Source organism: Lycium ferocissimum, chromosome 3 (assembly GCF_029784015.1).
Source record: "Lycium ferocissimum isolate CSIRO_LF1 chromosome 3, AGI_CSIRO_Lferr_CH_V1, whole genome shotgun sequence".
Classification (NCBI taxonomy): domain Eukaryota; kingdom Viridiplantae; phylum Streptophyta; class Magnoliopsida; order Solanales; family Solanaceae; genus Lycium; species Lycium ferocissimum.
Window position 1 is genome coordinate 64,620,684 of NC_081344.1, and position 14,273 is coordinate 64,634,956.

The 14,273-nt window shown below is 35.4% G+C and overlaps 1 long non-coding RNA gene across 1 annotated transcript; it reads right to left on the reverse strand.

Annotated features, from left to right (window-relative positions):
• Positions 1 to 8,536: 8,536 nt before the first annotated feature.
• On the reverse strand, positions 8,537 to 11,355 carry LOC132050394 (uncharacterized). The gene is made up of 3 exons (XR_009413403.1): positions 10,919 to 11,355; positions 9,327 to 10,389; positions 8,537 to 8,563 (listed from the first exon to the last, which is right to left on the reverse strand). It is a non-coding gene; the product is annotated as an uncharacterized LOC132050394 (long non-coding RNA).
• Positions 11,356 to 14,273: the final 2,918 nt, after the last annotated feature.

A 14,273-nucleotide genomic window follows, 5' to 3' on the forward strand; every position in this document is an offset into this window, starting at 1 on the left:
TTAAAAATAGTTACTTTTGCAAAGTAGTTAGTTTTTAAAAGTAACTATTTTCAGAAAATGACTATTTATGAAAATTGACTTCTTCAAAAAGTATTTACTTTCACAAAGTGGCTATTTTCTAAAAGTGATTACTTTTACAAAGTGACTATTTTCTTAAGTGACTACTTTTACAAAATGACTATTTTTGAAAAGTAGCTACTTTTCGCAACTAATATTTTTAAAAAGAGGCTACTTTTGTAAAGTTGCTATTTTTGAAAGTTACTATTTTCAAAAGTCACTTAGTTTCGTTGAAAGTCAGTGGGAGTGGGGTATGGAGGTGAGATGTAGGGCTCGGGGGGTAGGTGGTGATAGGAGTAGGGGTGGGGAGGGAGAGTAGCGGGGGTGGGGGTTAAGAGGGGTGGTTAGTGGGCTTTCAGTGAGGTAGGGGTCGTGGGGGGTGAGTGGTTAGGTGGTGGGGTGGGGGTAGTTTGGGTGGTGTATAGGGGTAGAGAGTGGGGGTTCGGGGGTGGCGGGGTGTGGGAAGGTCAAGGGATAGGAGTTGGGGGTGTTGGGTGGGTGAGGATATATAATGAACTTGCAATGTTAGCTGTGGAACTTGTTTTCTTTACTTCCATTAAAAAGGTCAGTTTCAAGGTGTCACGACCCAGATTGTAATACGACGGCAAATTCAGCTAACCACCGAGCACCACTCATTCTATTACTCATCCCGCGTTCATTCATATTTCCTTATGCTCATAAACCAGAAAACTATTTTCATTCAAACATATTCACTTTATATACATAAGCCCTTCTCGCTATCAAATAATATATATATATATATATATATATATATATATATATATATATATATATATATATATATATATATATATATATACCGCGAGACCATACTACCCACACACATACGTATCTACGAGCTCTCTGCTATATATATATATATATATATATATATATATATATATGTATATACACACACACCAAAAGAATAATCAATGGCACCTCCGGACAATGGAGTGCTCAAGCCGCCCAATAGCTCCTACGAGTCCGGATCACCTCCTCGTCTACCTCCGTGGGTGCGAAATACGTCGTTCAAAGAAAACGGACGTCGCACGAACGTTGTACCGAGTATGTAACGCATAAACAATAATAACACGTTAAAGAAATAAGAAGCATCAAATAAAAGAGCAACCTATAACCGACCGTCAATTATAAAAGAAATAACGCTCGGCTTACTTCATAATCATCATATCAGCGATGCACATATGTATAAGCCCGATTACATAGCACGCGTGCGATAATCAATAGCTCGCGCGCCCCGTGCCCTCCCGGCGCGTGTCCCGGGTACCATCTCACGCCGCCCACTAGCGCGCCTACGCCCGCTATCTGTGTATACTGGGCAGATACGCCGCCCCGCCTTAGCGTGCTCGCCCGCTCGGTCATATAGGCGCGTGTAATATCATCATCATATACTCACTACGTACGCATGCATATAGAAACTCAAGGACAACCAGACTCTTACGTTAGGTAACATATGTCGTGGACCCCCGATTCCATTATGGAGCATTTATAAGCAATCCGCTCACCTTGAAGGAATTAGCATATATGCGAGCGCGTATACGAAACAACATCAATGGATTATAGATAGCATCATTAGCTTTATAAGAACATCATATCATGGACTCTAGAATCTTTAGACTTAAGCTCATCATCATCATTATCGTATTCGTAACGTATCTCTTATCCCATATGGCTATTCACGAACATAGACTCTTAGTTTTTCCGAACGTAGGATATTCAAGGAGATGGAGAAAGTACGCCATAGATTCATGCCTTAGGAAAGAAAATGACTAGCCTCACATACCTTTTTCCTTTAGCTATTCTATCACTCGAATGCTCTCCTTTTAATGCTCATGTCTTTACCTTCGCGGTGGAATTCATATTAACATTTAGATAAAACTATTAAATGTACTTACTAAATAGAGAAAATTGGGCAGCATTCCTTTGTTTACAAGCCTTTCCCATATTCCATATCAACTCCCAAACATCCCTAACAACATTCACAATATCATAAGCAACAATCATCATTCATCTACATTACTCACATTTCACAATTTCACTTTAATTCTCCCATAATCATGATCATAGTTCACTATCGCGTTCTTTTACACATATAATGCTTATCCCATGTTCTAAATGTCATTCATGGACATACTTACAATCATAACATCTCAATAATCATGATTCAATCTAAGCTATTACTCAACAAATTACACTATTCATTTCATATTATGATCCATTTCCTATTTCCTTCACAATCCAAGTGTTTCGACTTTCCAACACCTCAAACAACATGGAAATACCATAAAACTTACCTTAGATAATGGAAGAATAAGCCTCGAGTGGAAATACTCTTCGCACCAAAAACCCTAGTTCACTTCCCTTGAAATTTCTTGGCTTGGATGAACTTTGACGTGTTTCATACACTTGGTTCACTTGAATTCTTGATATTGATCTTTGTTTTCCTTTGTTTTCTTGTAGATGAAGTATGTGAACCTTCAGAGGTCTTGAGAGAGATAGCGTGGGAAATGAAATTAGGCGTAAGGGGATCACATTTATATAATTGAACTTACTCAGCTGCCGTCGGGTCTTCCACGGCACTTAATAACATTGATACGGCCCGTGATAAGTGGTCGTGGTTTACCACTAAGCAATCACCATCTCTCGCAAGTGTTATACGGACCTTATACGGACCGATAACGTTATACGGACCATATAAGTTGGTCGTATAACCCCCTTATCCCCGAAATGATCTCCGTCGTTCGTTTGATTTCCAATCCCATGGAACCTTCGATACTTGTTTAACTGTTCGTTAGCAATCTAAGGACGTTATGGCTCTTCTCCAAAACATCGTTAACTTGTTACTCGTAATTTCCTTTTCGATATTTATCGTATGTCTTGCCTTCTCTTGGCAACCTTTCTTCTCTTACTTCGAATGTCTTTGAAACCTCAATTAGGACCATCAAATGCTATTTCTTGCTTATCAAAACATCGTATACGTCGTGCCCTTCGTTAGTCTATTTATTGTACGTTAACGGAAATTTCCAAGGTTTAACACAAGGAATTTGTTTTCCTAGAGAAAATTTTTTTCAAGACATTTTGACAAATCAAACATGGAAAAATTGAAAAACATATTTTTGAAAAATGTTTTCCTCCCTACCAAACACACTTTAAGTGGACACTTTATTATTAATCGGATGGAGTAGCAGTTATGGGTCATTTGCACTTCTGTCCCTATTGTGTGCTGGTTCAAATTTTGTGCTAGTTCAAAATAAGTTAAAAAGAAAAGGGTCAAAAATACCCTTGAACTATCCAAAATAGACCACATATACCCTCCGTTTTCATTTGGGGCCAAATATACCCTCGCCGTCACTCCAAGGGACCACATATACCCCTCATGTTACAAACTTGGTTATATGCTACGTGGAAAAAAAAACTCCACATGGACATCCACCTAAGCTAATAACGCGACCCACCTATCATCTAATTAAAGGGGTAAAATTATTTTACCCCTCATTTCACACTTCTACACCCAACTCCAAATTAGAACCCTAATTTTCAAATCCATCTTCCCCATTGATTCTCCAAGCTAAAATTAGTGTATGTGATTCCTCGCCTGTGCTCTCATGACCAGCAAAAAAGCAAGAAGCACGACAGAAAAAGTGACATAAAGATTGAACTGATGACCCACTACAAAATGAAGAAACTGAACATATAAAATCCACCAAACAATATTTACAATCTGAAAATTCAGTTAGAATCACATATGAAGATGACCCGTTAGGATTAAAACACAGCATTATTACATATATAGAGAGCATAAGGACACCAATCAGATGCCAGCATCTGATGAAGGTACAGAGCAGCCTTGGTAGTGTCAATACTCTACCCAACATTGTACACATGAAATGTAGTCTTTCGTATAATTGTTCATCTTTTACATCATTTCTCATGCCTCATTTCTTAACTAAATTTCAATTGAAAGCATCAACAAAATAAACCAATCCAAGAGAACAGTGATGGACTATAATGGAATATGAATTAAAGCCTAAAGCTAAACTTGCAATCACTATTCCTAAAGAGAGGGACTGCCAATTTCCACGTGGATGTCCATGTGGAATTTTTTTTTTTCCACATGGACCGCCCCGTCATTATATAACCAAATCTGTTAACATAAGGTATGTATAGGTCCTTTGAGCGATTAAACGATATGATATTCCCCGTTATTATATAACTAACTGTTAACTTGAATATGTATCGTCTTTGAAACGCCCATTTTATGATATATATGGTCCCAAATGCAAACGGAGGGTATATGTGGTCTATTTCGGATAGTTCAGGGGTATTTTTGACCCTTAAATAGGTCATAATTCAATTTACCCAACACAATCCAAAATTTCATCCTTTTTTATTTGGTTTAAAAAATTGGAGATTAAAGTATTCTTTCAAGTTATTAACTTACATTATTCCATTTTACATAATTTTTAATCCCCCAATTTATTTGTATATTTGAGTTCGAGTTGCAATCCCCCAATTTATTTGTATATTTGAGTTCGAGTTGCACTATGTCGATTCATTTGACTAAATAATTTTGGCAAGTCCAACTTCAGATGCGTATATCTGAAGTTTTTGCAACCACACCTGCTAGTATAATTTATTTTCGAAGCAGCTAAACTTAAAATCATTTATAAACTTTGGATATTCTTAAAATGGGATAAGGCACCATTACCCCCCTGAACTATACCCGAATTTGCTACGACACACCTTACCTTTCCCTGGGCCCTATTCCCCCCCTAAACTTATTTAAAACGGAATAATTACCCCCAAACGCCGACGTGGCAAAGAGAGTGTGTTTCACTCTCTTTGAGAGAGTGAAAACGTAAAAAAAGGGAAAACTTAATTTTTTTTTCTTAAAAATCTGCATTTTCTTAAAATTTGAAAATAAATCTAGTCTTCCACATTTAGTTTTAAAAAAGGGTTTTTCACATGTTAAGAAAATAATTAATTTTTTCAAAATTTTATAAAAATTCAGCTTTTTTTCACATTTTGGCAAGAAAAACACTTTTCCGCATTTTATTTGAAAAATAAAAGTGTCCTAAGAAAATGAAATCATGAAAATCAAGATTTTTTAAGACATTTTAAAAAAATAATCAAGTTTTCCATATTTTTAACAAATCCATTTTTCCATATTTAAAAAAAAATATCATTTTTCAGTTTTTTTTTTCTTTTTCGAAAACAGGTTTTAAAAAAAAAAACAAATTTTCAATTTTTTTTATTTTTAAAAAGGGTTTTAAAAATCCTTTTTTTAAAAGAAAATTCAGTTTTTTAATCCATGTTTTTTTTTTTTAAATGGGTTTAAAAAAAATCAAATTTTCAAATTAAAAAAAAAGACGGGTTTTAAAACTCATTTTTTTTAATGAAAATTCAGTTTTTTATTTTTATTTTAAAAAATTGACACGTAATAAAAAATTAAAAAAAAAGAAGAAAACAAATAAATACACATGTGGCAAGGAGAGTGTATGTCACTCTCCCATACGAGAGTGGGCGTGACTTTTAGGGGGGGGGTAATTATTCCGTTTAAATAAATTTAGGGGTAATAGGAATTCGCGAAAGGTAAGGCGTGTCAGAAGAATTGGATATAGTTCGGGGGGGAATGAAGGCTTTATCCCTTCTTAAAATAAAGGGTCCTCCAAGCAAAGATATATATCTGCACTTGCCTCTTCAGAAACTCATTGAAATGTATTCGTAGTATTGAAATAAGAGTCAATTTGATGACTGCAGTAAAGAACAAGAAAAAGGATGTATACAAATGATCACTAAATGAGTCTCCAACAAAAGAATGAAAAACGTAAAAGAAAAAATGAAGACATAGCCAACAATCAAATTACATATATAATGATCCATATTCGTGGTTGATCAAGGAGTTGCCAAAGGAAATACTAGTAACAATAACACCAAGAACAAGAGTCAAGAAATATTAGTAAAATATCAAGCTTATGATCACCGACTTCCTTCAACTCCAAAGAGTGAAAAGACTACAACGAAAAATGAGAGTTGCAGTGGCCTATGCTTGGCCAAATGAACAAGTACCTCCGTCATAACTCATAATAGCTACTACCCTTAAACAACAGGAATATACTAAAGAAAATATGATATACATGACTAAGTCAACTGCAAAATTGATACTTAAAAATGAAGACAGAGGATCACAATCCCTTGTGTGGAGTTACGGGCACATAGCGAATTCATCTGGCCATCAAAAGGTTCTTGTAAGTAACATCTGTAGAGTACACATGACAGTTCTACTTGTGCAGTAGGCATTACACCATTGTCTCTATATCGGCAATAGTACAGCAGCAGAAGCCTTGCGCACCACTAGAAAAGCGTACGTTGACAAACTTGCGAACACACGAGACAATCATTTCTAAAAACTTGATACTCCATAGTTAAGCAGAGAGATGAAGTTGTTCCTTGATTGTTGGGCCAATCTGGAATCCCATCGTATTGGAATACATATTTAACTCCTGCAATTCAATAGACCAAGATGCAAGATTATTGCTATGGAAATAATGACCTTCCACCTCCAAAACTTCAAGATCTTGTAGCATTTCAATAGATCCAAGCCATTGTTTTATACCCGTATCAAGTGCAAAAAGATATTGTAGATTTCGCATCTCTCCAAGGTCAACTGGCAGCGGTTGTATAGATGAGCAGCCCCTAATGTCCAGGGATTAAGGGATTTTAGCTGGCATATGTTGCTCGGAAGATCCATAAATCAATTAGTCTGTCCAGATTTCCGATTGACTTGTGGATCTCCGCTAGCCTTGAACAACAAAGTCTCTAGACTTCGTGAGCCATTGAAGTTTGGAGTGAGTTGCTTGCAATCAGAGAGATCCAACATCTTCAAACTTTTGCAACACTACAAGTAAACCAAATATAGCTTCAAGTAAGATTTTCTTTCTGTCAGTTGCAATAACAGTACACATTAAATTGTAACATTGAGTAACAAACCTGCAAAGTTAAAGCCAAGTTCTTGCATATTTAGAAATACAAGTTTCTCAGGTGGAAAATACGATGGTGCCTACTTTAGACAACAGCTCAAGATCTCCATTAATATTTTATTGGTCGATTTTAAGCACCCTAAGATTTTTCATTTTCTTAAATTCTTTGGCCCTCAAGTTCGCACCTTTTAACGCCCATGGATCTACCTTTGGTGCTTCTACCTTTTTTGGAACCCTGAACGAAAAGTTCCTTAAGACCATGTTTAAGTCCCAGAAAATTAGAGTGAGAAATGCTATATACAAATAGAAAGTCAAACAAACAGAATTAATTTTTTTTTTTTTTTGGGGTAAATAAAAGGATTTTATTAATACCAAAGCAATAGTTCCCACCTGTTTCTCAAAAATGAAGACCAAGACTCAAACTTACAAGGAGCCTAACTACAGATCTAGATAACAATACTATACCTATCAAAAGCAACAAGTAACTAACAGACTAGAAGAAAGAAATGGAGGGTAAACAGGTCCCTCTCAACACAAGGTTACAGAGAGCATAAGAATAACAATACAAGCAGGAAAAAAAAAAAACAGACTTTAGGGCATGGCGTTCAGAAGAGCTGAAGGAGCCTGCGACTTTGAGAGTATTCTGCCTTGTACGTGGATATGTATCTCCCTGCACAGCCTGTCACACCAATAAACACTTCTTTGAAACCTGATGCCATTCCTCTCTTTCCAGATAGATGCATCCACAATAGCAAATACACAGCAGACGATCTCACCTCTACGAGTTTTCTTTTTTACCCAGCTACAGAGCCATTGTATTTCCTCCTGCCACTAACCAATACTTCTCTGAAAGCCCAACCACAGTAGAAGTCTCTGCCATAGTGCTTTAGAGATGGAACATGAGAAGAATAGGTGATCAAATGATTCAACTGGAGAGTTGCAAAAGACACAATTCAGGGGCACATGGATACCAAATCTAAGCAATTTATCCACTGTTGCTAGCCTTCTCTGCACTGCTAACCACAAAGTAAATATATGTCTTGGTTGAATGCTTGGTTGTAGTGAGAGAGAGTTCCATGGGACTTTGGGATGAATTGGAAGCAGGGTGACAACATGCTCTTGATTGACAATTTATTCCCTTGACATCAGATGCCAATTGCCAACCTAGCATGAAAGGCTCCCTGAAGAGAAAGTTGATTGGAGGATGAACTTTCTAGTCTCAATTATCTTTCTTATAACCCAAGTTGCATTACCAGGGATGTTGAGAGAGTCCACTGATTCATTCTTCAAATAATAGCTGTGCACCAGCCTAATCCAGAGGCAGTCCTTCTTGTTAGCAATTGCCCAAAGTTGTTTGATTACTTCAGCTCTATTCCAAAGACAAATATTCATCACATTTTGCCCTCCTGCTGCCTTTGGGAGGCAGGTTTTTGCCCAGGAAACCAATGTTTTTTTTTTTTTTTTTTTTTTTTGTGATCTCTGCAGTACCAGACCATAAGAAAGATCTGCAAACAACGTCTACCAATTTAATTATCCTCTTTGGCAAACAAAAAAATGTAAAATTTCTGAAAGAGCTAAGATGAGATTCTTTCAGATACTAGCTAACACCATTCAATAAGAAATAGTATTTTTTTTTTTTTTTTTTTTTTAAAACGAAGGTGAACAAAGGGAGCAAATAGAATCCAGAAACTTGATAATCGAATATTTCGTATATCTAGTTCAAGAAATAATTCATAGTTGTTCCATATGTATCCCTATACCGTACTTTTCTAAAGTTGTTATCCCTGATTTCTTCAAGCGAGCTTAATTTCCGCAATTGGATATAAGCATAGAGAGTTCATACGAACTCATCATTCAACATTAAAAAAAAAAAAAAAAAAAAAAAGGAACTAACTAAAAAAAATAGAATACAAAAAAAGAAAATGATGAATTAATTCAGAAAAAAAGAACACAGAGTTAACCATATTTGAATAACTAGTCTTGGAAATATAGTCTATCACCAGTACACTAATTAAATTTAATAAGAACTATGGTTCAGCAAACTGATTTGTATAATAGTTAAATACTAGGTGAATTTTGATTTGATAGTTTTACCCTTGATAGTATGGGTTTGACTTTAGCAAATGCTCATTTCTAGAAACAATTTACTAACGAGAGAAGAAGCACAAATGTATTGAACTCGTGGTGACAACAGAAACGAGGAGTAAATAAAAAATGAAATTAGTTTTAAAAAAATATAATCAAGATAAAGATAAAGAATTTACAGACCTTATTTCCTTGTAGAACATCGCAGACTTCTTGATACCTTTTGCCAAAGTTGTTTTTCCTATTCCACCAATGCCATGTCAACTTCATCTACATATTCATTTTCCAATAACTACTTAAGTTGCTCGGACTCGGATGCGGGTGTCCGCTACGAGTGCAGAGAGGTTGGATAACAACCCAATTTGCACAATTCCCGTAGCTAAGAGAATTTTCAATGATGAACAGATCAGACAACACTTTGGAAAGAGCGTTTGTTTGTGTCTACCTGAAATGTCTGAAACTAAAGTTTTTTGAACTGATCCTCGAATCATTGACAAAGAGGAAAGTTGAGGTCCAAAGCAGGGATATAATAGTTAAGAAGCTCCGAGATGAATTGGGAGGAAAAAGGTATTTGCTGAGGATGCTCGGATTCAAAATCACACCAAGAACTAGTATACCTCCACCATTGCCCTCTCCTTTCAGACTATGTGAAAACACATTTGGAGAGATTCCACGTGAAGAAAGTTGAGATATTAGTGAAATACCCTGTCGACCAAACCCGAAAACCGCATCAATTGCTCTATCGATCTTGGTACTAAACCCCCGATTAGAAGTAGCTCTTCTTTCCTTAAAATCTCACATTTCTTCCGATCCTAACAATCAAATAGCAACCAACTGGTCTTCTTCTAGCCTCGAATTGGCATCATTTGCTCTAAGCCCATTTATCAAATGTTCGTCTCGGGCTGTAATTATTATTAAACTACCCGGACCAAACCAACTTCTTTCTCTTGCTAAGGATTTTAATTGCCTTTCACTGTCCATATCATCAAGGACAATTAGAACCTTCTTAGACCCGAGTCTTGCCTTGATTAATTTGATTGCCTTTGTCAAAGTTGTTTTTCCTATTCCACCAATGCCAAATATACCAATCATGTGAACTTCATCAACACATTCATTTTGCGATAACAACTCTATTTCTTTGACACGAGTATATACTCCAACTGGGTACCAAGCAACATATAGAGGTGTTTGGTTCACCTCTGGCAGGACTTATTCTATAATATTCTCGATAAATTTAGATTCATGCCTACAAATTGTTAGCAAAAGAAGAAACATTATAACGACAATAATAACTAATAACGGGAACAAAATAACGTCCTCAACAATAAAAGCCAACACTTAAACTTTTTATTCCTAGCACTTCACTTTAGGTCTCTTAGCTATTATTCTTAACAACCTTAAATTATTTAAGCATTTAAGTAGTTTAAATATGCACATTGAAGCTATAGAATATACTCCCACCGGTTCTTCATAATAAGTGTCCGCTTAACCTTTTTATTTTGGTTCAAACTAAGTATCCACTTATATAATCAAGAAGGAATTAATTTTACTTTTTTAATTTGCTCTTATTAAGTGCTAAGTGACTAGATCCCAATGTGTAATAGTTAATAGTATCAAAATACCTACTGCAGGAGTTAGTATTTTCCTAAGAGGTGTGCTAAAAGCTAAGTGGACACTTATTTTGAACCGAAAGGTCTGCTTCTGAATTACTACTTCGTTTAGAGGAGTTCTGTATGAGTTTGCTTCACAAATTAGAAAGGACTAAGAGATCATACCCGTCAGCAACATCTCGCAAAACCCCAAATAATCGTCCTTTCTGTATACCCAAATCTTCACCAAAACACCCAATTTGCTTTCGCACTTGAGAAGATCGAGATTGTATAAAATACACAAAATTATCTGCTTTAACTTAAGTATTTTAACTAGTTCTTCAAGACACCAGCTAGAAGAAGCATGAAATTTCGAGAAAATAACAATACAAACCCTAATTTCTTGAATTGCTTTCTCTAGTTTCGAATTTAGCTCGCCTTTTTTTCACCTATGGAACTCAAAAATACATCACCTATTGAATAAATTTGATTAGATGCAAGAATGAAAGAAAGGATGATGGATGATTTTTAGTCAATTTATGAAGAAGTGGAGGGATGTAGATGATATATAGCCACAGATTGTGGTCTTTTCTTGGAAGCTTCAGTTTGGATAAAGTAATTTGCAAACGCCTGCCTATAGGCCCATGTACCAAGATATTTGTCAGGTGAATGCTACATTCCGTCCCAATCTATCTTGTCCAAAAAGAATCACTTTTTTATAGCTAAAATCTACTTTAACTTTAAGATTCTTTTATTCGGAATGAAATAATTTATAATCACACAAATAATTAAGTTCTTCATTTTTAGATTACAAATTAAAAAAAAAATTATGCCAAGTCGAATGATATATCATAAATTGAGACGAAGAAGATATCTTCTTGGGATTGGTTATACTAACTATTGGGTAAAACTGGTAAATAGTTAATTTTAATATCTGTAAACATTAGTCATTATTTCAAAAGCTACTTATTTAGCTACTCTTTTGACAAGAAAAATATTTGGACGAAAATATTCCTAACCTCCAAAAAGGACTATTGAAGTTTGAACATTTATCACTTGAAAATTCCATAAATTGTTTTTGGAGTTTGAAATGTACAATTTAATTTATTCGCATTTCGAAATAATCGTTTTTCACGTTTTACATAGCAAGGCTTGTTCCAACTTCCAACTCCATAACACAATCATGGAGTATTTTAAGTTCAAACTCCATGAATTGATCCTAGAGTTTTGATCAATGGCAAACTAAAATACTGGACTAGAAGGTAAATGTACATGAACATGATCGATCACCTCCACCATCACACACACACATCAAACACACACACACACACACACACACACACACACACACACACACACACACAACAATGGATTTTAGCTGGCATAGGCTGCTAGGAAGATCCATAAATCAATTAGTATGTCCAAATTTCCTATTGACTTGTGGATCTCCGTCAGCCTTGAACAACAATGTCTCTAGACTTCGTGAACCATTGAAGTTTGGAGTTCTTCTCAGTTGCTTGCAATCAGGTAGATCCAACTTCTTCAAACTTTTGCAACACCACAAGTAAACCAAATATAACTTCCAAGTAAGATTTTCTTTCTGTCAGTTGCAAAAACAGTACACAAGAAATTGTAACATTGAGTAACAAACTTGCAAATTAAAACCAAATTCTTAGATATTACCCCCTTGCATATTTAGAAATACAAGTTTCTCAGGTGGAAAATACGATGCTACATACTTTAGACAACAGCTCAAGGTCTCCACTAATATGTAACTCATCGATTTTAAGCACCCTAAGATTTTTCATTTTCTTTAATCCTTCGGAAGAGGCTCAAATATGCTATCGAACTATTTTAAATGGCTCCATCTACGCTCCGTTTAATTGTTTGGCTCATTTATATCATCGCCGTTACCAAAATGGCTCATTCATGCCATTTTTATTAATTTGGGTCCCTTTTTTTTTTTAATTAAGGGATTTACTATTGGGCTGCTTTAATTAAACAACGTGGATCTCTAATTGGAAGCCACGTGTCATATCAGTATTGTAAAACTGGCATTAATGAAAAATGGCATGAATGAGCCATTTTGGTAACAGTGATGGCATAGATGAGCCATTTTGGTAACGGCGATGGCATAAATGAGCCAAACTATTGACGAATGACATAAATGAGTCATTTCCGATAGTTCAATGGCACATTTGAGCCTTTTCCGTTAATCCTTTGGCCTCAAGTTCGCGGCTTTTAATGCCCATGGATCTACCTCAGTACTTCTACCTTTTTTGGAACCCTGTAATTCAGTAAAATGAAAAGTGCCTTAAGACCATGTTTATGTCCCAGAAAATAAGAGAGAAAAATGCTACATACAGATTGAACGTCAAACAAAGAGAATACATTATGTTCCAATAAAAACTGTATTTACACATTTAAGGATGTAAGAAAATGTAAAATTTCTCAAACAGCTAAGATGAGACTCTTTCAGATACTAGCTAACATCATTCAATAAGAAATAATACGAAAAAATGGAAACAACAATGAACAAAGAGGGCATATAACACATGTATTAGTTCTAAGTACATATTAACTTGGCTTTGTGAACACGGTAGAAAAATCGTGGAACAAATTTGAGGTGACAGGAAATCAGATTTCATATGGCTAGCAAAATGAAAATTGATAGACTGGAATATACATGTCTTGACAACATTGAGAGAGAAAATCAGACGGACTATACAAGTTAATGCTGTTGGACAAAGAAACAGAATACAGGGCTCTTTTCAACCACACATAGTTCAGAAATCTGATTTAACCTTAACTCCTAAGAAAAATGGAGCTAAGAGTTAAAAGATTTCAAATCCATTAGTTTGATTACTAGTATATATAAAATTAGCCAAATTGATGGAAAGAGATTTGAAGCAATTTATCAGCAAAGTGGACAGAAGCTAAGGCATTCACTAAAGATAGACAAATAATGGAAGCCGCATTTAGCCATTACTAGCTAATGGGCTTTGGATTCCAAAAAAAAAAAAAAAAATTAAAAATAAATAAAGACAAAAGAACACTTGGCTATTGATAAAGCTGGACATATAGAAGGTGTACGACCAAGTAAATCGGGGATTTGCGATGAATCCGATGGTAGATAAGAGTTTTGGAAACAAATGGAGAAATTGGATAAAGTTTTACATCCACTGTCAAATTCTCAATTTTGATAAATGGTACACCTCTGGGTTTTTCCTCTGCTCATAGGGCTTTAAGGAAAGGTGACCTTCTTTCTTTTTTACTTTTTATTTTAGTTATGGAGGGCCTTGGTAGAATGACTAGCAAGGCAACACAGTTTGGCTGGATAAAATGCTTTCAAGAGGCCAAGGATCGATGATGATATCACATCTCTTTTATGTAGATGATACACTTATAATGTGTGAAGCAAATGAAGAGCAAGTATCGTACCTGAGAGAATTTTTTTTTTATCTCCGAATCAGAAAGATGTAGGCCCGAAAATCAGGAAGTATGATATATTATTTTAATAATAACAAAACAAGCTTGAGTT